The 27,847-nt window shown below is 42.3% G+C and overlaps 1 long non-coding RNA gene across 1 annotated transcript; it reads right to left on the reverse strand.

Annotated features, from left to right (window-relative positions):
- Window positions 1-1,007: 1,007 nt before the first annotated feature.
- LOC119489134 lies at window positions 1,008-20,509 on the reverse strand. The gene is made up of 3 exons (XR_005207102.1): window positions 20,499-20,509; window positions 6,826-6,830; window positions 1,008-1,312 (listed from the first exon to the last, which is right to left on the reverse strand). It is a non-coding gene; the product is annotated as an uncharacterized LOC119489134 (long non-coding RNA).
- Between the last annotated feature and the right edge of the window lie 7,338 nt (window positions 20,510-27,847).

Consider the following 27,847-nt stretch of genomic DNA (forward strand, 5'->3'; position numbering starts at 1 on the left):
ACCTGCAAAGGTAAAGAGAAACAGGGAACTATTAAAAAGCCTCATCAGTGCCACCTGTTACCTTGCCAAGCAAGAGCTTCAGTAGCCTTTAGGGGAAACAATGAGAGCTCTGCAGATCATGGAAATTATGTTGAACTGTCGCATGTGTTAGCAGAAAAAGATGACAAGTTAGTCAGGCATTTTTGACAACATCACTGTACAAATGAAAGCCAGGTTTGACCAGCTTGGCTTAGTTGACTGCAAGGAATTCACCGAGATGTCAACTAAATGTGATGATAATACATTGTAGAGCAGATATGCAAACATCTATGAACTGATTAGATTAAAGGTCCAATATTATGCTAATTTTCAAGTTCATACTTGTATTTTGTGTTTCTGTTAGAACATGTTTACATGCTTTAATATTTCAAAAAAACTGTATTTTCCTCATACTGTCTGCTTGAATATACCTGCATTTACCCTCTGTCTGAAATGCTCCGTTTTAGCTCATTTCAACGGAATTGCAACAGGAATTGTAACAGAATTGCGTTGCCTGGCAACAGTTTGGGTTCATGTTTACTTCCTGTCAGCTGATGTCATTAACATACACTGCAACCAGGAAGAAACTGGGACACATTTAGAATGTTTACGTTTAAAACCATATAATGGTCCAAATAATGTATATTTGTGACATCACAAATGGACAGAAATCCTAACGGTTTGTTTCAAAACGCACAATTTCTGAATACGGACTGTGTGTATTTCTCTGTATATTGAGCGTTTTGATAGTTTACCAGTATTTATAAAGCACTTAAACCTGCTTTATAATATAAAAGACATGAAAATCTCACTTTTTACAATATGGGACCTTTAAAGGTCCCATATCATGCTCATTTTCAGGTTCATACTTGTATTTTGTGTTTCTGCTAGAACATGTTTACATGCTGTAATGTTAAAAAAAAACTTTATTTTCCTCATACTGTCTGCTTGAATATACCTGTATTTACCCTCGGTCTGAAACGCTCCGTTTTAGTGCATTTCAACGGATTTGCAACAGAATTGCGTTGCCTGGCAACAGTTTGGGTTCATGTTTACTTCCTATCAGCTGATGTCCTTAACATACACTGCAACCAAGGCCTATAGAAAGGAGGCTGTGTCACGCATCATATCTTTTGGGGTAAAACACATGCGCAGTAAAATCTGGTCTGCACTCGCCGAAATTGAGCCAATCGCAACACACGACCGCAGCTTCAGTTACACTGCGCATTTGTCATACCCCATACACCAAGACCGATGTCCGCACGTGACCCAGCCTCCTTTCCATAGGCCTTGACTGGTTAGGGTTAGGGTTAGGGTTAGGGTTAATAAACTGGGACACATTTAGAATATTTTCGTTTAAAACCGTGTAATGGTCTAAATATTGTATATTTGTGACATCACAAGTGGACAGAAATCCTAATGGCTTGTTTCAAATGAATAATTTCTGAATACCGGCTGTGTATATTTCTCTGTATATTGTGCGTTTCAATACTTATAAACTGATTGTTGTCTGATGTTAAGCTACTGGTGCGCTGACACCAAGATTTCTCTGTCCTTTTTCTTGATCCTGGTGCGCCGTCGCCAGACGTTGATTGTGTGTGGGTTAGGGATGGGCGATATGGCCAAAAACATTTCAACATTTTTGTATCGTTTTGTCGATATATATGTCATATTGCCTAGCCCTGACACCAAGATTTCTCTCTCATTTTTGTTTATCCTGGTGCGCCGTGGCGAGATGCTCATTGTATGTGGTTGCGCTTTTGCACGTTTTTTGTTGGAATGAATAAGCTGTTTTCGACTGGTGCGCCGACACCAAGATTTCTATCTCCTATTTCTTAATCGTGGTGCGCCGTCATCAGAAGGTCATTGTGTTTGGGTGCGCTTTTGCACATTTTGTAGGAGTGAATAAGCTGTTTTCTACTGGATATGTTATATGTCTACTAATGTAGACATATAACATACAGTATATACCACACTGATAGGTAATGAATTTGTTGGTTGTTGGCAGTCTGTGTATGTATGTATTCACTATTATATTTTGTGTTTTCTTAACAGCAGCAGATATTGTATGTGTCAAAGACAAATTTCCTTTGGGACAATCAAGTCTTTCTTATCTTATAGGTGTTTTACATATCTACACCTGCAGAATGAGATTCATCTACACACATCGTCATATGATTACCATCTTATGTATGTACTTACATTCCTGAAACAGGCCCAATTTATATGTTCTGGATCGTAACAGTAAGGCACTTTGGTATTTTAGTTACATTCAACTCTCTGTTTGCCCATTTATTGTGTATCTGTGATAGTTGAAGTTGCATTGTGCCATATTGATGCACACAAGTGGAAGAAACCTTTTGAATTTGTTGACTGTATCAGCTGGCCTTTAGCACCACCATCAGGCAGTTTCCATTCTGACATGACCATATTTGTGACTGCATTATTAGAAACACACATACAGGCAGCATGTACAGGCACAATGTACACATGGTGTGCTTTTTGACCTCATCGAGTGCAGACTGTCCTGCTGGATGTACTGAAAATGTACCCGTGGCTTTGACGTAACCTTGGAGTCTCAAAGGAGTCATCCTCATCATGTAAGCCTTAGCTTTGACACAAGTGCACAAGAACAGAACAATTATATCTAAATGTTTGATAGGCCTTATTGAATTACCAGAAATAAAAATGATTGGTTGCATAAAAAGAAGACTATGCTTCAATAACCGTGTGACGGTCCGCAGTTATGATATACTTGGTGGTGGTACCACTTGGATATATTTGGATCGGTACAGAGACGGATACTTGAGTATAAAAAGTCAGTGAAGCTTAAAGCAGAATGTTTCATAACGCCGCTCTATCGAATCTGTCTCCATATTGGAGTAATGGAGCGTTATGTTGAAGCACAATATAAGCACGCTTCTGACTGTACTATGGGTAATTTGAAATCTTGCACCACTAAATTAACATGAACACCGCAAAATCCTAATCCTGCTTTATCCTGTAATGGGTAGATGGACGTATTTAAGGGGGTGTTGAACATTTATCACACTAATAAATGATGGTAAGTGCTTTTAGAGTTTTCAGAAACGGTCGTACCAAGGCATGATGAGGACTTTTCATATTTCAGCATAGCTGCACATTAACAGTGGAGACACCACATAACAACCTACTTTAGTTACATCATCGTGATACTCACCATAGCTGCTCTGCTGGCTCTGTAGTGGATCTCCAGATCATCCCTGACTCCTGAAATGTAGGAGAAACAAGGAATAATAGCCAGCAGTGGTGGGAAGTAACAAGTACATTTACTCAAGTATTGTTAATTTCGGACCCTGCATGCAAATGTAGAGTTATTTAAAGCTTTGAATGGGTTGATTGGGTTCTGGAGGTTTGGGTTGGTGTGGCCTGTTGTGGTGGGTCCCAAAATCCCTGGTGGCGCCTCTGACTGTACTTAAGTACAACTTGGAGGTACTTCAACTTTACTTAAGTAATGTTATGCTACTTTGCACTACATTTCAGAGGGAAGTATTGTACTTTTTACTCCACACTACATTTACTTCACAGCTATAGTTACTACTTACTTTTCAGATTTAGAGTTTTTTATGTAAACTACATTATCGGTTTATATAATAAGATGTATTGTGGATTAAACTACCCAACCGAACATAATGTAGAGCTGTTGAAATTAGCTCCACCTTGACATAATTAAAATAGTGCTTACATGTTGATGTATCAGTAATAATATTCCAATAAGATGTCCTACTCGTTATGATAAACATAACACTCTGAATGGGGGCATTTTTTTTTTTTTTTAAAGTTATTTTTTGGGGGCATTTTTCCATTTTTATTGAGGACAGTGGATAGAGTCTTGAAAGGGGGGAGAGAGAGAGTGGATGCGGAAAGGGCCACAGGCCGGATTCGAACCCGGGCCGCCGCCCGACTACACAACATAACAAAATAACAAAACATAACAAAAATAAATAATATATTAACATGCATTCATATTATAATAACAACAATAACAATAAATATATCAAAAAATACCAGAAATTTGTGTGATCTGCATAAGCGAATGTGCATGCGTGTGTGTATGTTTGTGTTTGTGAGGGGGGATAACTTACTTTTACCTAAGTAATATTATAAATACAGGGCTTTTAATGGAGTACATTTCATATGGAGGTATTACTACTTTTACTTAAGTCGAAGGTCTTAATACTTCTTCCACCACTGGGCATAATATATTTAGGTGGCTGGTTATGCACCATGAAATGTATCTGTTCTTTAAATGTCTGCAAGAAGCACGATTGTCCACAATATTTTGTTGTTCCCTAACAGAGAGTTAACATCTTTCCAGTTGTTTTGAACAATAGTAGATGCATCTACTTGAGATTTGGTGGCAGCATGAGAACGCTGCTAAAATGGCCAAAGATCTGTATATTCAAGGCCAGGGAGAAAAGGCTGATTGAATATTTAAGAAAGAGTCTTGAACGAGCTGATGTTATTCTACATTGGCACACTAGGTGGCGGCACTGAGCCTTGACAGAAATCTCTCACAGGACCCTTTGCTGTTGCATTCAATTTGCTGCATTGTTTGGTTAAATTTAGGGTTGCAGGACACCTGACACATCACCTGTTTAGTGATACTATAGGCCATGTGCAGCACATATTTATATAACAATGACTTTCAGCATGGAAAATGTGTCAATAATTATGATGAGTTAGAATGAAAAAAAAGTTATAATCAAGTCTGAAAGGCAGACCGTCAGGAGGTTAAAGCCACTAAAAAGAACAAGGTAAAGATTCATTGTTAACTACATTAACAACTGCAGGCCAGTGAGCAGAAATACAATCAGATATAAAAGCTGTTTTCAGACTTGTGATCCTGGACCGTCTCGAAACTAAATGCGCTTTGTGTAGGCAATTGAGATTAGAAAGTTAAGGCCACAGTCAGGTTAAAAATAGAAGTAGATACTGCTGTAGTAAGCACTCTAACTTCTGAACTACCCCCTTTTCAGCACCTCCTACACACAAGTGCACCTCATGGCTTCCTGTGCAACACCACAGTTTTCCATTGTGGTAGATTCGGGCCAATCAGGTTTCACTGACAACTTTAGTCAGGTGAGAACTTGCAAAATGCGCCTGTCGAGATATTTAAAGAGAATGTAGAGCTAGTGCGAAAAAGTAATTGTTATTCTTGTTGCACAGCTGTTGATTTAACCCCCTGAGACTCGCTAGCTTCAAAGGGGTCCCTTGACCTCTGACCTCAAGATATATGACTGAAAATGGGTCATGTCGGTACCCACGAGTCTCCCCTTTACAGATATGCCCTCTTCATGATAATCACATGCAGTTTTTTTCATGCAGTATAAATAAGTAACAGTAACAGTAATAGTAACGAGACCATTTTTTAAAATTTGACCTCACTGCATAAATGACCTGTGGTGACCTCTAGGATAATCACAGCCTCATGAAACTTTACAGCCACAAACTACAGACCTAGGGCATTCAGACAATGGATGGCTTTCCTAGGTATACTGACAATAAGTGGGTTTCTGAGCAGTTTCCAGAACAGAACTACTCGCCATCCAATTGCCAAGAAATGCAATTATTGCAGAAATCTCGAAATGTCAAAAGGTTTTGATACCAAATCACAGCATGGCTTTTTCTATGGTCACACACAGCGCTGAGCTGCGTCTCAAATTAATCTTCAGGTTCCCAGCTTTCAGATGATGTACACCACTTCTATGTGACATCTACTGATGACCTGCTCTCTCCCCCTAAAGACCCCCTGTACCCCCCTAAAATAGGCAAAAACAGGGCTATTGTGTGTCTCAGAGGGTGAAGATGTAAGAGCAGAAAACAGTCACTCAACGCAGCAATCAGCCGATTAGTTACAGAATAAGGATGTTATGAGAGGCAATGTTTTTTTTTAAGTGTCCCAAACTATGAATGTTTTTTTTTTGCAGTGTCATTTATGTAATTTTAATTGATACGACAGAAGGGGGCACTCTAAGCAAACCTATTGCAGGCTTCCTCATGCATGTTGGAGTCTGGACCGGTACCTCCTCTCCTCTGAGTGCTTCATTGACTGCAGCCTACAAGTGCTGTGTGTGTCCTGCACTTGACTCTCTGTTTGATGTTGATTGCTATTCCGGAGCCGCAGCTTTGCAGAGGCTTTGATGCTTCAGTGGTCGAATGTGACTGTGAGACGCCTGCTTTGTTTTTTTTTTTATCTCAGATGATCATGTAGTTATGATTCTTATTACTGCACAACACAAATCAATGCACATTTAAATACCAGCAGATATATGCCAGAGGTTTTTTCCAGAGCTGGTTTTTATTCATTCTACCCATCAGTATTATATGAGGCTCACATAAATGTAGTAACACAGTCCTGAACTGAAAGATAATGATGCGGAAAGCTGCCCGTGTGCCTTTAAGAGGCGAGATCACATTGTTATTCTGGGTTTGTCCACAGGCCGACTGTGGAGGTGGACAGATAGTGGTTCTGAGGGTGGTGTGTGGGGGAGAGCGAAGGTGTGGGAGGGGCGTGTGTGTAGGAGTCTCCTAATATGAGTCTCCAGGGGCCGGTATGGATTAGAAAGAGAGGGAGAAAGAGAGAGAGAGAGAGACACTGCGATGTGCATAAGACGTCCTTTGGATGCATCTCGTGTTTTATAGCGCGTCCAAGGAGGCAGAGATTGATCCTGTGTTCCCCCGTTCTCCAGAATGGCATTGCGGGCCGAACACTCAAGGCTAAGCTGCCCATTAACGAGCCAATAATTTGTGTCATTATGTGAGGACTGCAGCTGGTGCCGCTGATGCACTGCCTCTCACATGTCAGGTCTGAAGACCGAAAGGAGTCTGCTCATTATAAAAAGCCGGCCTCTCATCCCTGCTTCTATCCTTTTGTCTCGGAAGCAAGGCTTGGCCTGGATAGCTTATTTATTTCCTCCCCAGCTCCCTCTCTCTTTTTTCTTTTTTCTTTTTTTTGAAACACAGCATGCTCAATACAAAATCAATGTATTAAGTGTTCTCGAGTATGCAGAGTGACGTGCCGCCATTCCCACTCTATGCCTTTGGCTGTGATTACAGCTAATTTGAATGATTGAAATGCTTCCATAGTGGAGCTAGAGTGAGTGAAGTGAAGGGCTCACACAGATGAAGGGGGAGGAGGCGAGAAAGGCTTGGCTCTACTCCAGGTGGAGGAGGTGAGTCATTCCCCACACAGATAGACAGTCTATCAGTGTGTGTGTGTGTGTGAGTGTGTGTGTGCACGCATGTGTGTGTGCGTTGCCCAAATTGTTATTGAGAGAATAAAATAGCACTGTGAGCAACAGAGTGATAAAGAATGAATACCCCTGTATACATTGTTCATCTGTGTGTGTGTGTGTTTGTATGCAGATTACAGTGGGTATCTTTGGTTAATCTGTTTGTTCTGCACATGAATAGTGACTGTATCTATGTTCTTGATTCATGTGGCTCAGCATCAAACAAAATAAGTGCAAACCGGAGTTTCAGTAGACTCAAATAATTATTTGATGTTCTCTGTTAAGTTATCGTGTGCTATCTCTTACATCTGTATTTTTATTAAACTTATATTTACTCTCTTTACTGAAAGAGGCCTGGCCGAAATAGCAACACATTTAGTTCTTAAGCATGCATTCATATTGTATATTTGCACCAGGGCTGTCAAAGTTAATGTGATAATAATGTGTTTACGCAAATTCGTTTTAACGCCACTAATTTCTTTAACGCATTAACGCAATTTGCAATTTTTAGGTTGTAGCGGGCTCAGATTTAAAGCTAGATTGAAGATACTGGTATTATATGAAACTAGAAAAACCTAAGGAATCCATCGATACCAGCCATGTCATACTAGATTGTCGCGAAAGAGGCAAAAAAATGCTACAACGTTACGCTAAATTTTGGCGAGGAAAAACTTTTTCAAACTTCATTTTCAAAGGGGTCCCTTGACCTTTGATCTCAAGATATGTGAATGAAAATGGGTTCTATGGGTACCCACGAGTCTCCCCTTTACAGACATGCCCACTTTATGATAATCACATGCAGTTTGGGGTCAAGTCATAGTCAAGTCAGCACACTGACACACTGGCAGCTGTTGTTGCCTGTTGGGCTTCAGTTTGCCATGTTATGATTTGAGCATATTTTTTTATGCTAAATGAGTACCTGTGAGGGTTTCTGGACAATATTTGTCATTGTTTTGTGTTGTTAATTGATTTCCAATAATAAATATATACATACATTTGCATAAACCAAGCATATTTTCCCACTCCCATGTTGATAAGAGTATTAAATACTTGACAAATCTCCCTTTAAGGTACATTTTGAACAGATAAAAAATGTGATTAATTCATGATTTAATTGCGATTAACTATGTACAATCATGAAATTAATCATGATTAAGTATTTCAATTGATTTAACCTATATTTACTCTCTATACTGGCCAAAATAGCAACACATTTAGTTCTTAAACATGCATTCATATTGTATATTTGCACACTTTTCATCGATTGTGTGCATCTGTGTACACCGTGTGTGTGCAAACCTCTGTGCGTATGGTTGATTTGTTTATGTTGCAGATGCACGCCGACTGTATTTTTTTTTGGGCCACCTGACTCCGTCACCTCAGGTGGGCGTCAGATTCATGTGGTCACGGCATCAAACTAAATGGCGGCAGCTAGAAGTTTCATTTACGTCCTTTTAACGTTCACTCAATCTGGCAAATCACTTGATTAGACGCCACGTGGGTGTGTCATCTTTTTATCTCTATTTCATCTTACCAGGATGGTCTCCTATTCGAGAGTCAGTCATGGACAAAGTGGCAGATTATTTAGCTCCGATGCATGCAAAACATACAGAAACACACAAGGCATCAGCACGCAAACACCCACCCACGGTAAATGTTTAGGCACGCACACGAGTTTCGCATTGTTCCGTTTGCTTTTGAGAGGCACGCTTGCTTCTTATCAGAAGGTACAGACACACATCTCAGTGTATTCATAAGGTATTTCTGGATGGCTGCTAGCAAGTTGCTTACTTGTCATCCATCGAGGGAGGGGTGTATACAAAGAGGACATTCTGTTCTAGACAAAGCAAGCAAGCAGGCATACAACTCGGCTGCCTTCTTCCACCCCCGCCTGCCTATGCACCCCAGCCCACAACCTGTCTCTTCCTAATAACTCTGCCAGACTCTCTCTGTCTGTCTATCTAAGTATCTGTCTATCCATCTATCCTCTATCTATCTATCTTCTATCATCTATCTGTCTCCTCCACCAACGCCATTGAGGAAGCGCAAATAAAAAGTTGTTGTCATGGAAACCTGCCGTGCCTTTCCTCCTCTCCCCTCATCACCCCCTCAGCACACTCAAACTTGTAGACACACATGCACACACACACACACACAAAGCTTTCTTGCATCTATTCAATAAACACTTGAGACATGAACGACTTCAAGAGGCATTGCAGAAAAAAGACATCTAACTCTTATAGAGAGAGGCTGATGCAGAGAAACAAGCAATTATAAAAATGTACAAACCACTTCAATTCAGCCTGTACATGTAGTATATGGAATACAACTCAAAGTAAGAAATCTAATTTGATATTTTCAAAGGACCGTCTGATCAGTGACGCCATCTTGTGTGACCATGAAACAAAAAAAAAATGCTTTTCTGTATGTCGATGTGCAGATGAGGGAATCAGTGGAACTTTTCCAAGTAAATTAATGGAACATTTCCAGCTCAAGCAAAGACTGGGTTATCTGTTTGTTGTTGTTGCTGTCAGGCCAGAAACATGATTGATGTCATTGCACCAAGTAACACTTCCACAGAAAATGCAAGACAGATAATGAGACTCTTTAGGCATTTTTCATAGTTTCTTTTTCAATTTTCAATGGAAATATACATTTCTGTCGCATCACAGATAAGAATTATACAGCAGCCATTTGTTCACGATGAACATCTCCCAATGCATATCTCTCAGATGTTGATATCTTACCGGGATTAAACTTGTGATTTACACCCCTACCAGCTACTAATTTAGACCAGTGAGCAACCTCCGGTCTGAAAAGTGAAGCCAATGCAGAAGTGCCTTAAACTTGCATTCTTTCTAACAGCCAGCAGGGGGCGACTCCTCTGGTTGCAAAATAAGTCTGATTGTATAGAAGTCTATGAGAAAATGAGCCTACTTCTCACTTGATTTATTACCTCAGTAAACATTATAAACATGAGTTTATGGTCTCAATCACTAGTTTCAAGTCTTCTCCAATACAGCATGATGTTCATTTAGTAAATTATGGTCCCATTTAGACCATAAAGCAGGGTATGCTTTAGGGCGTGGCTACCTTGTGATTGATAGGTCGCTACCACGGTCTGGTAGTTGTCCGTGTTTTCGTCTTACAGCTTTAACCCTTTCACAGTGTGTTTTCACTTCATGGAAGTTAAAAGTAACATTTCTGGACTTATAAAATTCTTATTGAGCGTTCAGTTGTACTTATGGTGCCTTCAGATGGAGTCTTGTTTACCGCGTTCACGAGAAGAGTCCATATAAACGCCCCCCCCTCTTGTGGTATTCATGACCTCGTCAGTGGAAAGCTTCGAGTTCACAGGTTGTGACGTGATTGTTGACGTTGTCAGAACTGGCGGAGAGACCATGGAAGTACATTTTTAGGTGCATAATAAGTTAATATATTGTAAATTTAGTTGAATATTGTTTTTCTTCAAAATGTTATAATATGTCTGAGGAAAATGTCGATATTCCCAACGGCCTCATCTTTTACCTCTGTCATTATGCCTTTGCATTTACTACATTATGTTACCGGCTTGCTAGCTTGTTAAATTGTTAGCCTCCGTGACTTCTAGACGCCGACAGTAACGTTAATATTGCCGTTGCTTAGCAGCGGTTTTCTCACGACTTAACCACTTGAAAGCCAAGCATATTGTGTACACGACTTCCCATGTTGTAAACACAGGCTCACAAGTTTCATCACCGTTAGCTCCACCCCCTCGTGTCCATTCTGGTTGCAAAAAAACAAGATGGTGACGGCCAAAATGCTGAACTCGAGGCTTCAAAACGTCAGTCCACAAACCAATGGGTGATGTCACGGTGCCTATGTCCACTTCTTATATACATTCTATGATTTAGACCCATTTAATGACTGAAACTCAGTGGTGATACCCTCTAGGTCAAGGTTTATGACTACAATTAAGCAAACACTGAAATGGCTCCTTTTAATGGGAGGACAAACAGCAATGGCCCTCCTCGGCAGGCTGCCAAGTGAAGTGCAGTTTTTCAGATGGAACAGCAGCTGGTCGACTGCTCCTGATGCTGCTGCTGTTGTTGTTGTTGCTGTTGTTGTCGTCCCCGCGGTGACAACGTGGTCCTGAGGAAGCCAGCTTCGCTTGCCATCTCCTAGGAAAGCAGACACATACGCATTAACACACACATGCACACAAACAGAAACGCAGCTTGTCGTGGGTGTGTCCCCTCCCCAGCTGCTCGCAGGGCTGACGCACTTCCACTACGCCCCCCGTGCACGCTCCCGGGGGGAGGGCGCAAGTCCCACCAGGTCTCCATTCATTCAAGGTGAGACGCAGATGACATGACAAGTTGCTGCCATGACAACGGTTGGTTGGGTAAAGCCGTGCATGAGCCTACATGTTGGCTGATAATGAAATCATCCCTCTTTTCTTCTCCTCTGGAACAGAAGGAAGACAACTGTGTTTTGTATCCTTGACCACCTTGTTCTCATGATTTTGTTGTTGGGTTGTGTCGGCCTCTATGTTGATTAGTAATGTGGGTGTCTGCAGATTCTGGTCAGGTGTCTACCCTCAATCAATATGCAATCAATTCACTAGATGTAATTGTTCAGGCGCTGATTGCTTCTCGAAGCCGTTTCACCTGAAATGTGCTTTCCACCGTGCTAGTTGGCAATTTTGGGGGGGTTGGGTTCAGTGCGTTGTTGCTTTCAGGATCAGCCACAGTGTAATTTGGATGTTCGCTCGCCAAGGATTGATGAGCCTGCACTTCCCAACTCTGTCCTGATGTGATGCATTGAGCATGATTGGCATGCGGGGAGAGAAAATAAGCCAAAAGAAAACAGAAGAACAAAGTGTTTGTCAAATTAGTCTATCATCCCCCAAACAGCTAACGTATTTGATATGATAATTATGCTTATTTATCTTCCAGCTACTTGTTACACTAATTAGACTTTAACAAGCGTATCAGGCAGAGGTCTGCATGGGAGAGACACTTTGTTGTCATGTTGTTAGAAGCAGTGTTCATTTTGGCAGCTATTATAGATTTAGTCTTAGTCTTAAAATGAAAATCTCGTTAGTTTTAGTCACATTTTAGTCATTTTAACCCTTCATAGTTTGTATAGTTTTAGTCGAAGACAACTCAAAACGTTTTAGTCACTGAAAAGTCAAAATGTTTTCTCTTTTAATTTGGTCTGCTATTTTTTTGTCCAGTTAAGTCATGAGATTATACTAAACATTTTTGTAATTTTAGTTAAACTTATTCACATACAATTTTATCTTATCATTATCTGATGAAAAACACATGTTGAATATCAAAAATGCAGCTTTGCGGTTAGTTTGAGTCCTCCTGACTGACTGCGCTCATTAATGATGCGCAGTTCAGTCGCACCCACCGGTCCGTTATGAGAGCCAATCCACCCACCGAACATGTAAAAATATGCGTTATTCAACCACCTGTACCTGACCCGACCCGCAAACTGCCAACTTTATGCATTATAGTAACACAATTGTCAGCACTGAGGTGTGAGACAAGAAGGACAGAGACGGACTGAGCGCCGCCACCGCAGCGCTTTGTGCGTTTGAGACACAGAGAGAGAGTGACAAAGAGAGGAGAAGAAAAGGTGGAAGGTGACAAAAATAGAGAGAGATTCTGGTAAAGTTTTTATATTTTTAAACTACATTTAAGTCTCATCTTTTTTCATCATCTATATTGCATGTTTGATATCGTCACCGTTAGTGTTTAATGACGTCAGTGCCGTCTCGTCATCGTCTCGTCATCGTCTCGTCTTAGTCATGGAGAACAAATGAGAAGTTTTTTTCTTTTTCTTATCGCCGATGATGAAATGTGCTTATCTGTAGTCAGTGTTTAAATCAGCATGGTTGATCTTGATCAAATTAGTCTTAACATCAGAGCCCTTTACTACATGACTGACTAAATCCCCCAAAAAAAATCCATATTCTTGTGGTGATGAAGTGTCTGCTCCCCCTCATCTGCAAATCACTGCGTCTTATACAAGATATTTTCTCTCCCCCTCCATTCCAGTTCATTCACCCTGCTCTAAATATTGGATTCAGACACACTGCCACCGCAACAGCCCGTAGATAAGAAGATACATTGCTGGTGACATTTAAAAGGAGTCACTACCCCCTCATCTGCCCGTCCATTGTCAGCATCCTCCATGGCCTATAATGGGAATGGGCACGCCCAGGCCATTATAAATAGTCTGTGTCCTGGTTAAATGCAACACCTCTCTTTGGGTGCTATGATTCACCGTGATTCATGCCAGTGTGTGTTCTCTCTGTTCTCGCTGATGAGCTGGATGACCGAGGGGAGGAGATAAGGGCTGCAATGGGAACATGGATCATGGGCGTCTGTGTGTGTGTGTGTGTGAGTGTGTGTGTGTGTGTGTGTGCATGTGTGTGTAGGCTGTGCCACGTGTGTAATTGAACAAAGAGAGGAAGAGATTGGAAGTGCACAGCTGAAGTGCTAAATTTGTCAGCCCACTTTTAAGCCCACTTTCTGAAAATACATCAGGCCTACTTGAAGGAGAAAGTAGCAATAATTTCCTTCACAATGAACTGCCGTGGTGCATCTGTAATAAGTGTGGCTGCGACTGTGTGTGTGTGTGTGTGTGTGTTTTACACGTGCCTGTTTGCGTGCAGGTGCAGCTACTTAAAGAACGGGACACCTTGTTATCACGCTGGTGGCATTTTCCCCACTGTGCATGCACGCTGTATGTCACCTCCTCCTCGGCTGTGATAGACGTCGTGATTGAGTGATGGACACCTATGTAATTGCACCCTGCCGTCTGTTGCCTATGTAGCAGTGAGGTAGGAGGAGGAGGAGGCAAGAAGAGCTGATATGAAAGCCAGCCATGAGGGCACATAGTGTCCTTTATGCAGACTAATATTCCGCCTGCTCGTTTAGCTACTAATTATTTACACTGATATCACTTGGTTTATGATGTTCGTGCATGTATGTGTGCGCATGTACTGTGAATTCTATTGCACACCAGCTCCCAGTGGCCATGTGGGTGTGTGGTGGGTAGCTCAGAGTTACATTAATAGCCAAAGGGCAGGCAGGCAGGGAGGGAGGGAGGACATAGACAGGAAGGGGAAATACAGTTTGCTGGTCGCCCACTACTTCCTGTGTGTCTCCTACACTCGCGGCCCACGGACCAGAGCTGCTTTCTAAAACCAGTTTGTTTGCTTGCAGCGCGACAGAGATAACGCAGAACCAAAGGTAAACACGGTAGACAAAAGGGCGAGGAATGCCTCTTAACAAAATAGCGACAGGCTTGTCACTATAGGAAGGTTTGGCAAGTTTGCTGGAAATGACTCGCCCTCGCTGCCCTACCCATTCATTTTCTACTTGTCAAGTGTGCAAGGTAAGGTTATCAAGTGTCACAATGAACAAAAGCGACAGCTGATGACATATATTTCTTAATATCATCATCCTATCACTATGATAAATATCTAATATTAGTGTTAACTAGGGCTGTCAAGGTTAACGCATGAATAACACGTTAACGCAAATTAGTTTTAACGCCACTAATTTCTGTAACGCATGAACGCAACAAGCGATTTTTAGGTTGTAGCGGGCTCAGTTTTAAAGCTAGAGTGAAGATACTGGTACCATTGGTACCAACCATGTCATACTAGCTTGTTGCAGGGAGGCTAAATAACGCTCCAAACGTATGCAAAATTTCGACAAGGAAAAACTGTCATGGCCATTTCCAAAGGGGTCTCTTGACCTCTGACCCCAAAATATGTGAATGAAAATGGGTTCTATTGGTACCCACGAGTCTCCCCTTTACAGACATGCCCACTTTATGATAATCACATGCAGTTTGGGGCAAGTCATAGTCAAGTCAGCACACTGACACACTGACAGCTGTTGTTGCCTGTTGGGCTACAGTTTGCCATGTTATGATTTGAGAATATATTTTATGCTAGATGCAGTACCTGTGAGGGTTTCTGGACAATATTTGTCATTATTTAGTGTAGTTTAATGATTTCCAATAATAAATATATACATACATTTGCAAAACGCAAGCATGTTGATAAGAGTATTAAATACTTGACAAATCTCCCTTTTAAGGTTAATTTTGAACAGATAAGAAATAATTAATCACGATTAAATGTTTTAATCAATTGACAGCCCTAATAATAACACGTTAACCTAGTTTTACTTTTCAAACTGAGAGTGTATTCAACAAAGCTGACACTAATCCCCCCCTTAGAGATAACAAGGAGGATTGCAGTATCAAGACACATCCAGCAGAGGTCCTTCTCTCATTAAGTGTTGTTAGTGTCTCCCTGTCTTGAAGTGGGGAGCAGCAGGGAATAGGTTATGAAGGTGAACCACAACAGTTGAGGGAGTCCTCAGCTTTAACATGTAACAAGGAACAAAATGCTTTTACGTGATTACAGTACACAAAGTTTCCTCTTACATTCTGAGATATTTCAGTCTTTAAATATGTCTATTTGGGACATATTTTGGACCTTTCACCCCCCTCGAGGGACTCCACACCACCACCACCACCACCACCGAGCAGTCGCCCCGCCACTGCTGACAGATTGGATTGGCCGATAAGAAGGCCTCGGCCTGCTGTGCTCTGGTAAGAGGCAAACCCCCTGCCCTTCTGGGATCCCACATCCCCATTGAACTTTCCACCCACTCACCAAGGAATGCAGAGAGAGGGAGGGGAAGAGGGGGCTGCAAGAGGCAAAGATGGGGGGATTTAAAGGGGAGGGGAGCGACGAACGAAGAAAAAAAGATGAGGAAAGCACAACAAATCTCAGTAAATGGCCCTCGTGGTAATACTCTTTTCATTAGACTGTTTGTGTGGTAGTTAGATAATGTGAGAACAGGGACAGGAATGTAACAGCGATGACACATCATGTGGGTCCGCGCTGCAGAGGAGGCCGTTTTGAGGGGTAATGCATGTCTGAGGGTTTTCCCCTCTGTCTTCTGCTGAACAGGTGAGAACTGACATGGACAGGAAAAGGCGTGAGAACAAAACAAAGACTGACACACATGCACATGAAAACATGTATAATTATCTAATGACACGCCGTGATGCGTCTGTGTTTTTGTCATTACTACGATTTGATCGACATATTTTGAACAGTTTGTTTATCTGTGACATTTCTTATTGTCCCAGCTGTAAAAAAAAAAAAAAAAAACGATTTGCGCCACGTGACATAAAAAGCCCTTAGGTGCTTGTTTCATTTTGTTTTTGCCACCGGAGTCTTGTTGTCAACAAGTTGCCTCTCTCCATCCCTTCTCTGTCTTTCTCTGCAGACTTTCTCAGAGGACCTTAGCGCTGATGAAAGCAGGTGCCTTTGCTACGCCTCTCATTGAATTAGGAATTCCACAGCGTAAAGTGGCAGCATTGTTGATGAAAGGTTAGAGCTGTTTCAAATTCTCCCCCTAAATGAAAAGGCCCTCTCTCCAGCGGTTGTACAAAAAGAGGGATGACATTTTGGTCGCATCAGCTGTATATCTAAAGTGTCTGCAGCAAAATGCCAGAACGATCAAAGCCAAATAGGGAGGATAATACACACAGAGAGCACCTAGGCGCTCTTTGTTAGGTTATCTACCCACAAACCTTCGTCAGACCTCATAAAAAGTCATTACGCCCCTCAGTGATAATTCGGTGAATAACCCCCCCATTTAATGATAAACATTTACATGGCGGCAGTGAAAGGAATTTATCAGGTCTTTACATTAGGGATTAGATTCGGTGGCTGAATTAGTGTCTGTTCAAGGGCAGAATGGAGGATCGGAAACTCAGTGGGTGGAACATGAAGGGATTTCATAAGAGGAGGCAGGTGGTGGTGACACAAGACATTAAACCTCTCTTTCTTGCTTTTCTTCTACCTCCAAACACACCTTTGTGACATATCGCAGGTGTGAATAGAGAGGCGAAGTCCCGCCCCTTCCGGTGGACCACCATGGGAACTTATTTCGGAAAAAAATATGTACGGTAGTCAACGGCGAAAGTAGGGCTGTCCCGAATACCATTTTTTGGGCTTCGAAGCTTCAGCGAGAAATATTCAAAGGTATTGGAAGCTTTGCGGTGCAGAAGGCTGACATGTTTTGCTGTCTATTTCCATCTCTTCCGTTTCAGTGCCGCTGCCGCACTACTGCACAGACAAACCTCTACAAACAACTGTGATATCCGTCTGAGAATAACTAATAATAATTCATGTTGAATATGAATAATGAATAATGTTGTGGGATTATTCCTTATTTCATGGGCTATTTTGGGATTTATACATTATTATTACATACATCTATATAAAAAATTCAAAAACGAAGCATTCGTATATCGTGATTTGGAGGTCAAATACCATGACAACGGTCGAAGCAAAGCTTCGAAGCATTCGGGTCAGCCCTAGACGAATCATTTTTTTGATCCTGTTTGAATTGCAGCATGAATCACACATACGTTTGTCAATTCAAAAGATCATTTTGCAAGTCAAGAAAGTCTCAGTTTGTCGTAGTATCATTTCGTTTTGTGTGAAACCGCTCGGTGAACTACATCTCTCGTCTCGCACAATAAACGTCACCAACACTAGCTAGCTAGCTAACTTAGCTATGTTCCACGAACAAATGAAACGTTATCTTACCCGATGTGCTTTATCCAGCGATTCCTGGTCTTTTTATCAGCCGGGAAGCGAAAGAACGAGCGAGACCCGTTGCTGGTGTGAGTATACATCCCAGTGCGAAACACACAGGCATCGTAGCTTCAGAGAGAGAGACGTCACTACCACACTTTTGTGTGTGTAGTCTTTCTAGTTACATATTTTCACAGTCTTATACTTCAACAGTTTTACGAGAAACTGCGACTTTCTTTACTTGCAAAAAAAAAAAAAAATGACCGGAAGATGCAGGACTTCAGCTCTCTATGGATATCTTCGCTTCGAGGTTTAGGCTGGAGGATAGAGAAGGAAAATGTTGCATATTTTAAGGCGCCACAGAAGCACAGGAAGCAAGAGGCTGGGTCATCGACCTTCATTGTCCTTGCCCTCTGTTCAGGTCACTACCTCTCTGTATTGTTCATTGTTATAAAGAGCAGACATGCTATCTGCTTACCTCGCCAACCTGCCGCTGACTCTCTGTATCCACAGAGACTAACACCGGGGCTCAAGCACTTCATGTTTGCTCCTCTTTTCACCCCACGAAAAAAGGGAGTAATCAGGCTAGAGGTTCCGTCATATATAAGGGTTATCAAAGGAACATGATGTCGAAAGGTAAACTTCAACTCTCTGCCAGCCCAACAGGCAGACGGGGCTGGGAGGCAGCGCAAACAGAAAAGGATGTATTTGCTTTTCATGTGAAAATCAATGGGCCCAGACAGATGGCGGTTTGTTTCCTCACTATTTACTCCTTGACAAATGTCCTCACCGCCCCTCCTGGGCTGACGGTGCACAGGTAAGCAGAAAGCCAGCCCTCCCTTTCCCACCCCAAATGGATGACAGATGTGCCAGCTACCGCCCTATTTCTTTCTTTCTCTCCTTCTCCCTCTAAACCCCCATCCATTCCCTGATGTTTGACCTAGCTACGTCAAACAGCCTTGAACTCCTATCAAAGGAAAAAGCTTTATTTGCTTAATAAGCTACTCCATCAGATAAACATCCTTATCTTTATCAGAAACATTGGCTACTTAACACTTTAAAAAGCCAACTGGAAATGTTCCGCTATCAAGAAACACAAGGCTTTTATTCATACAGTATGGTTTGGTGAGTCATATCGTGGAACAGGAGACAGACAGCATCTATGGTCCATTACCACCAAAGATAGATAGTGACAAACACGTCGATGAGTACTTCATGCCAACCATGCCTGTAGTGTCTCGACTCAGAGGGGACGTTCAACCTGACCTGGCTCATGCACGAGGTGCTAAAAGGAGCCGACACATGAAGGATGCATTATCATTCTTTCCTGAACTATATATCGGATACTTCCTGTATGACTCAGATATGTCAAAACTAGGGCTGTCAAAGTTAACGCCATTATAACCCTCATTGTTTAAGCTAGAGTGAAGATACTGACATCATATGAAACTATAAAAAACTTAACCATGTCATAGTAGCTTGTCGTGAAGAAGGCTAAATAGCGAGGAAAAACTGGCATGGCCATTTTCAAAGGGGTCCCCTGACCTCTGACCTTAAGATATGTGAATGAAAATGGGTTCTATGGTTACCCAGCTGTTGTTACCTGTTGTGCGTGAGTTTGCCATGTTACAATTTGAGCATATTTTTTATGCTAAACGCAGTACCTGTGAGGGTTTCTGGACAATATTTGTCATTGTTTTGTATTTTTAATTGATTTCCAATAATAAATATATTAGAGCTGTCAGTTGATTCAAATATTTAATTGCGATTAATCGCATTATTGGCCATAATTGATCGCGATTAATTGCAAATTAATCGCACATTTTTGATATAATAAATGTATGTACAGTATATATTTATTATTGAAAATCAATTAACAACACAAAACAATGACAAATATTGTCCAGAAACCCTCAGGTACTGCATTTAGCATAAAAAATATGCTCAAATCATAACATGGCAAACTCCCACAGAACCCATTTTCATTCACATATCTTGAGGTCAGAGGTCAAGGGACCCCTTTGAAAATGGCCAAAATTTAGCGCAAGTTTGGAGCACTATTTAGCCTCCTTCACAACAAGCTAACATGACATAGTTGGTTTCTAGTTTCATATGATACCAGTATCTTCACTCTAACTTTAAAACTGAGCCCGCTACAACCTAAAAATTGCAAGTTGCGTTATCAAGTTAAGGAAATTAGTGGCGTTAAAATGAATTTGCGTTAACGCGTTATCGCATTAACTTTGACAGCCATAAAACATATACATTTGCATAAAGTAAGCATATTTGCCCACTCACATGTTGATAAGAGTATTAAAAACTTGACAAATCTCCCTTTAAGGTACATTTTGAAAAAAAGGTGTGATTAATTTGCAATTAATCGCGATTAACTATTTGAATCGATTGACAGCCCTATTTAAAGCACACTGTGTTAATGTAAGAGCCATAGCATCTTTTGTTCATTTGAGGAAAAAAGCAATATTTGGTTAGATCAGCTCGCCCACTCTGCAACCATTTTCCCTGGACGCAAATTTACAGAAATTGCTTTTACTGGAATCTGCTTCAACTGGGACTGTGTGTGAATATTTTTCCTGGTCACAATCAGTAGAAACTGCAGCTCTGGAGAGGCAGGAATGATCCTCGCTGGAATCACACTGAGGTCTGCACCGCCGAATCTGTGGGTTTTAATAGAGCCTCGTGTGGAATCAGACTTTCCTTCTGCTGCTTTGAGAGATATTTTTAGTCAAACAGTGGCACTTCTGCTCACCAAGACAGCACAGAAGGTACATTTCTCTGATTCAGAAGTTTTTTTCTGTGACTTTGAATACGAAAGCGTGATTCACATTCACAGCCAGACGGCTGGTCACACAAAGCCGCAGCTTGTAGCAGGGGATGCTGCTTCCCCTTTTATTTCTAACTATTTTGCAAGAGAAGGAGGGGTGAGAAATGCTGAGGGGGTGGGTGTGGGTGAAAGTCAGCATTCCAGCCAGGCCAGAGCGGAGCAGAGGTCGTACGGGTAGAAGAGCATGGGCGGAGGTGTGGGTGTTGCGGTGGCGGCAGTGCAGGGGCGTAGCAGAGTAAAGAGCAAAGAGCAGTTCCTGATTCCACAGCCCTGAGCTCACCACCTTTAGTGCCTGCCGCCAGCCACTCCTTTTTTCTCCTTCACACCATCTTCCTCCCTCCCCCCACACCCTCCTCCATGTCTCCCCATCTGAGGTGTTAACTCCTTGTTGGGCAGTTCCAGAGCCGTTGGCATGGATGGTGGTTTTCGTGGAAGCTTCTGGGGAAGAGGCGGGCGTGCTGCTAGAGATCCTTACTGGAAGTGAAGGCGTGTGTGCCAGTAAAGTCGAAATGATTCACTCCACAAATGTTTTTTATCCATTTGCAACACCGTATAATTCGCCTGGCAATTAGCTGTGACCTGGCATGACGGACGTGTCAGCACACACACACACATACACACACACACACACGCGCGCACACACACACAGATAGAGCGCAGGATCAATCGGCGAGGGAAGGAGCAACAAGATGAAACAGGGTAGACAGAGGAGGAGCCCTGGATTGGTCACGCTTGTGTTTAACCCATAAACATTAGGGTTTAGTCAAGCTATACTAAATCATGAATGTTGGCTATATGAGCATTAAAAACAATAGCAGATTAGTGATAAAGCCAACTATTACCCTGTCACCCTATTGAATATCTAAGGCTAGTCCACAATAGAGCATTATTACAGCGAATAATAAGACTCATAAGCCAGATTGACAGGTGAATACAAGAATAGCACAGGACAGGAAATGGCACACACAGTACAGTATGTCATGGAGGAGAAATAACATCCTAATATGGAAGGAGAGGAGGAGGACAAGGACGGGGTTGGAGCGCCTTGCACAACACAGCAGCACCTGGAACGGACTGGGTAGGGCTCGGAAAAGGTACATGCGCTTCTGTTTTCACAAGACACACAAGCACGTGTGTGTGGTTGTGTGAGCGTGGCATTGCACAATACAAGCAGCAGACCGTGACATTTGAATGTGCTGACTGTCCTTTGGTAAGGCAGCGCACAGGTGACATGTACGTGGTGGAAAAAGATGACCTTATGATAGATCAACTGTTAATGCTGCCTCTCTCTTTACTTCTCCCTCAGCCCTGTCGCTGTCCTTTGTCTTGTTCTCCCCCCCCTTCCGCCCACGCTACCTTGTTCGTACTCTGTTTAATAAAATAAACATAGCTCACATGGCTACGTATTGTCCTCTGGCTGCAGGGAGCTATAAAAAGATCCACTCGGCTGCATTTATTTATCAATGAGCGTGTGCCTCCCCTGCTTTCACTTTGCAGGATCAGGTGGTATATGATTAAGGGCGCTATTACAGTTTGGCAGCTCTTGACTTTACTCCGTAACCTCTGCTGGCATAATGTACTCTAATGTGTTTGAGTTCCATTTGAACTTCCAACTCCCCTGCCGTCCCTAGCATGTTGATGAAAAATGTCCGCCTTTAGAGAGCGCACTACCATGTGCAAGTGTAATTAGTGGAGTAAAAGAGTCAAGGGGTGCTCCGACGTAAAGGCATAAACCATGGCACATTTTGTGGTAGTTATAATGAAGCATTGCTTTCTAGGGGTGGGGGGAAAAAACATTCACCTATGTATCGCCATTTTTTTTTTTTTTTTTACGATTTTTGAAATTGACTTTTTAATGCCAGAGTCCATATATTTGCTTCATTAGAGTCTATGTGGGGGTAGAAGGAAGTTACCTCTTTTATTGTTGTAGTCTGAGTAGCGTGACGTCATATCCGTTCCGTATCCGTCAACCAAAACAAACCGAGCCGAAACACATGCAGTAAAGTATGGAAACACTTTGGGTTTCACACATTGCAGGAAAAGCAGAGCTATAACGTCATTGCTAAAGCTGCATGCTAACTCTATCATGGAACGTGCGGTCAAGCCAGCCGTCACTTGCGTCTCCGTGGTCAAATCAGCTGACGCTACAACTGTAGAGCACCCATATACTGACATTTATGTTAAATGCATACAAATGGCCCCGATGGAGCTGACAATGGATGTATAAAGAGAACGGAGCTGACGGACTTGGCGGAACTTAGATGAAGTAAACATGTGCGACTACGTTTGGTTTTCAAAATAAGGTGTTAACAATGGGAACTGTATATACAAAACATCTCAGACTACATACATGCTGGAAATCAAACATTAATTTAGATATTTTCCAAATTAAAAGTCCCTAGAAGTGTATGATTCAACTTTTTCCCATGGTCTAGTTTTAAAAAAGTTAATAAAAATCGTGATAAATCGTAATATCGAATTACAGTACTTAAAAATCGCATTACATATCGAATCGGGGCCCAAGAATCGTGATAGTATCGAATCGGGAGATAGGTGTATCGTCCCAGCCCTGTTGCTTTCTATTTCTAAACTTTCTATTTAATTTTGATATTCACTCTTACTTTCATTAATTGTCTTTGGAGAGAGAGAGGATGGTTTATGGACTGTGTGTGCTTCTGTGCTGTTGGGTTTGCGGTGCACACACAGAATAGAGGATGTCAATGTAAACACAGACAGTCAGCGCAAAGGAATGTTTGAGGCACGCAAAACACCCTGGGGACAAAGTCCAAAAGAGGAAGGGAGGGGTGAAGAAAGGAAGGAAAGGGGGGGAGGAAAATGGAACAAGAGAGTGGATACAGAGAAGATTAGGCGAAGAAGAAGAGTTAGAAAGGAGGAAATACAAGACGATGTGAGAAGTTGAGAAAAAGAGTGGGAGAGGAAACAGATTTTGAGGAGAAAAGAGGAGGACGTGGAAAATGCTAAAGGAGAAGAAGAAAGAGGAGGATGAAAAGATGGAGAGGTGCCTTTAGGGGGGGGAGAGATAAAGAAAAGAGGACCAAAGTAAGAGGGAGAGAGGCCAGAGGAGTGGGAGGAAGTCGAGGGAGGGAGTAAAACAGGAGGGGGGGGGGCTTCACCCTGGAGGCAGAGAGATGGAAAGAGAGGAGGAGGAGGAGGAGGAGTGAGATAGCAGAAAAAGAGGGTGAGAGTATGAGGGAGGGTCGGTGAAGGGCAGAGGTGGGGGTAGATCATTCACTGGGAATCGGGTGGCGTGAGGAAGGAAAAGCCATGAGCAACTTCAAAGGCCCTGGGAGGCCTTGACAGAGAGGAGGGTTACAGTCCTGTAATCCTAAGAGAGGTTAGAGGCCTCCAACTTGGGTTCCTGGTGCTGCTGAAACTAATTTAGCCAGCGGGCCCCAGAGGCCCCCGCGAGGGGCCGGGTCGTAACCGGAGGAGCTGTGAGTGACAGAGTGCAGGGTAGAGTATTTTAAGTGGCCCTCACTGGCCTACAGTACATGCATTCACAGGTTTGTCATATACAAATGCTACATGGTTTTGTTAACAGTTGAAAATGTACAGGATTAACATTTATATATCTCAAGGAAACTGGGGTTCTGTTGTTAATGCAGTGTGTATGTTATGTAAGTGGAAACCTCTTATAGTGATCACGTCTGTCCGGGTCAAATTGATCACTGTAAGCGGAATTCGTTTTTCTTTACTTTTCATGCAGATTACCATCTACTGACATTTACGTAAAGTTATGAAACTGACAGCTTTGCATTTTACTGGAATTTATTGACTTTTTCAACTTTCAAAAACTACTGCACAGCCATTTCAAACATGGCTCCAGCTGTTTCAAGGGCAGCTTCAACCACAGGTGCTTTCCCCGTGTGCATTAGTTTTCCATCATTAGCAGCCATGACGGTTTCTCGTTGTTTGGGTAGACTATACGAGGTCGCCCGAGGAACACCAAGTTTCGCTGCTACTGTACATCTTTTCTACTCGGTTTTGTGTTGTTGTCTCAAAATGGTATTTCGACTTTACTCCCAACATTTTGACTTTATTCTCAAAATGCAAAAAATAAAAATTGTATACCTGGCACTAATACTGAAAGATCGACATTGTTCTTGACATTTCGACTTAATGCTCAAAATACAAAAAAAAAAAAAATGGTCAATGTCTCTGTGACCTCACAAAACCCATTTTTGGCCATAACTCAAGAATTCATATGCTAATTATGAAAATTTCACACAAATGTCTAACAGGATAAAATGATGAAGTGATGACATTTTGGACAGACATGGATGTAAACTGCAACTTGACTGGGCGGCGGAGACACACAACCGCGAGGCTTTTTTTCTAGTTTTTCCACATGTCGTAATGTATGAAAAGACACAAAATGAACAAGCGGACTACTTGATTGCTATGAGCAAATTATTTAAACAGCATTTGTATAGGAATGATTCTGTCTGAAACTTTTTGATCCATAAAAGCGGTTAATCGCTGTAACCGTGCGGTTTCCACTGCATTACATGTGCGCCTCCAAGAAAAGAAGTGTCTGGGTGTGTCCGACACCGTAGCTTGGCTTCTGAACAGAGACCGAAACGATCAAAACAGATGCCTCTCCATCCTGACTGGGTCTAATTGACGTGAGGGGGACGAGGGAGGGGCACGTCACGTTTCAGCTCATCCAGTAACACACTATTCACATTCAGGAAAAGTTGAGGTTTTTATGCTCAAGCAATTATGTTTTACAATCACCCACACTGAATTCCTTCTTTGCTGACACATATGGAATTACTGCGCTGGCTCCGAACCACCCGAAATGACAGAAAAGCGTAAAATATGGGCAGGCTCTGTGAAAGGAGACACTCTTGTGACAAAGCTTCGGCAACCGCCGCTGCTAGCCTTTGAATGGACTGAATGTCAACTGCAGAGTGTAGTCACGTTGAATAAGAACATCAACAGCCACAGCCTACATATTAAATGCACAAAAAGCATTTGACATCTGGCAAGAACTCTATGAGTACTGAAACGTGTGTGGGCGCGTAGAATGAATACATATATTCCTTTTATGCATTTAATGATGTGCGTGTTGTGTGCGCGTACAGTACACCTATGTGTGAGTGTGTGTGTGTGTGTGTGTGTGTGTGACGGGAAACCATGGCAAATGAGTCATCCTGTACTAATCATACCGCTTGGAACTCATTCACATCCTCGCCTGACCGCCCATATGAAACTGACCATACTGTGTGTATGTAAACAGGCTGGAGATTAAGCACACTGTGTTGAGATAATAAAAAGCAATACAAAAGGGGATGTAATGAGTTGACTCACAGGCGTAGTCATGGGAAAAGCGGCTGCATGGTGTCTTAGAAGAGCAAAAAAAGGATTATCAACAAGGTAGGCAGCAAAGAGGCTGTGGGTGTCTGAAGTTTTGTGGAATAAGAACACAGGAAGTACAATTAAAAGCTGCAGGTAAGTGCTTGGAGCTATCGTAGGTGTGCCTGTGTGAGCAAGAGAGAAAGTGTTTATATGAGTTTCTGTGTGAAGAAAAAGCGTGTAATCATGTGTGCGTGTGTGTGGGCTGCTGGCCCCTCTGCTCTGTGTGGGCTTTGGGTGTTGGTTTGATTATAGTGTCTTTGAGCCAGGAACTTTAAGCACTTCTGTCTGTCACAACCGTGAGCCAAAGCACAACAGATGTGTACACAAACTTGTGAAAACTATAACTAATAATGAACACACAAACACACAGACAACACACATTTTATTTCCTCCCCAGCTGTGACAGAGATTACATTCTCACAGGTACAACAGGTAACTACAAACATGTTCAAACACGTCTATTTCAGAACACTGATAACATTGATGCTGTTATAGCGTCTACTTTCAAGCCACAGTGTCAATTTGCATACAGCTGGCCCCTCTAGAAACTATACATGAATCCGGGGAAGTACCGGAAGTAAATAAGTCGGCATCCCTGCGGTGGCGTCTCCCTACAATACGTGCGAGCTAGGCTTGCAGCGGTAGTCGATGTTACACGGTGTTACACGGTGTTACACGGTGTTACACGGTGTTCAGGCATACACAGATTACACTACTTGCCCACCGCCCCCACCATTTAGTTCATTTTTCTACAGTAGCCCAGAATGGACAAAACAAACACTGGCTCTGGATAGGACCATTTGCGTTTTCACGTTTTCGCGCCAACCACCGTAGTTGTCCGATACGCTTGGCACACGGGAAAGTTGCAGTTGATTGCAATCTGCAACCTCACTACTAGATGCTGTCAGATCTTACACACTGCACCTTTAATAGATGGATGGATGGATGGATCCCCGAAGGGAAATTGAGGTGTTACAGCAGCAATTTACATACATCACAAAAACGTGCATCACTCACACAAATGACACGAGGTAAGTTAAAAAAAAATCCCCGTATCCAAGGCGTCTCCTCTTCAACTCGTCCAGGATTCGGGGTCTTGCTCCGGGCAGTAGTGTGGGCTTGGAAAGCGCAATCAGCTGGTTGAGGAGGTAAACAATACCCTCGCTCCCGTTGACATGGTTACCCGACACAACAAAAGTTGAAAGTGCAAGGAGTAGCAGCAGAAATGTACTTAGCTGCCCTCTATCCATGTATGCGTATTACAGTGTTTCAGAGAAAAAGAAGCGCAATAAAGACGAGAAAAAACACATAAACACGAGACGTTGACTGGAACAACTCCAACAGGCTGCCACTAGCGCGGCGCCATCTTGGTCCTGTACATTTTCACTGATAAAGGTTACTTCATCTTCAAAACACATCTTAGGAGAAACAATCTCATGCATTTTACAGAGAAGCTCTCCTTTGAAAGGAATCAATAGGGAAACGTCGACCTCATTTTTAGTGATGCACACGCAGCACAAAGACCGGCCTGAGGTGAAAATAAGTGTTTACCTAGGGAAATGGAAACGTTAAAAAAAATGATCATGGTTGGTAGATGGGGCATAATGAGCATTCCCCTGGTGGAGATTAAGGTGGACATGATAGATCCCACACTCCTCTATTCTACCTTAATGGAGAGAAGTTGGCCTCTCTGAAAAG

The sequence above is a fragment of the Sebastes umbrosus genome, chromosome 5 (genome assembly GCF_015220745.1).
Source record: "Sebastes umbrosus isolate fSebUmb1 chromosome 5, fSebUmb1.pri, whole genome shotgun sequence".
NCBI classification, from domain to species: domain Eukaryota; kingdom Metazoa; phylum Chordata; class Actinopteri; order Perciformes; family Sebastidae; genus Sebastes; species Sebastes umbrosus.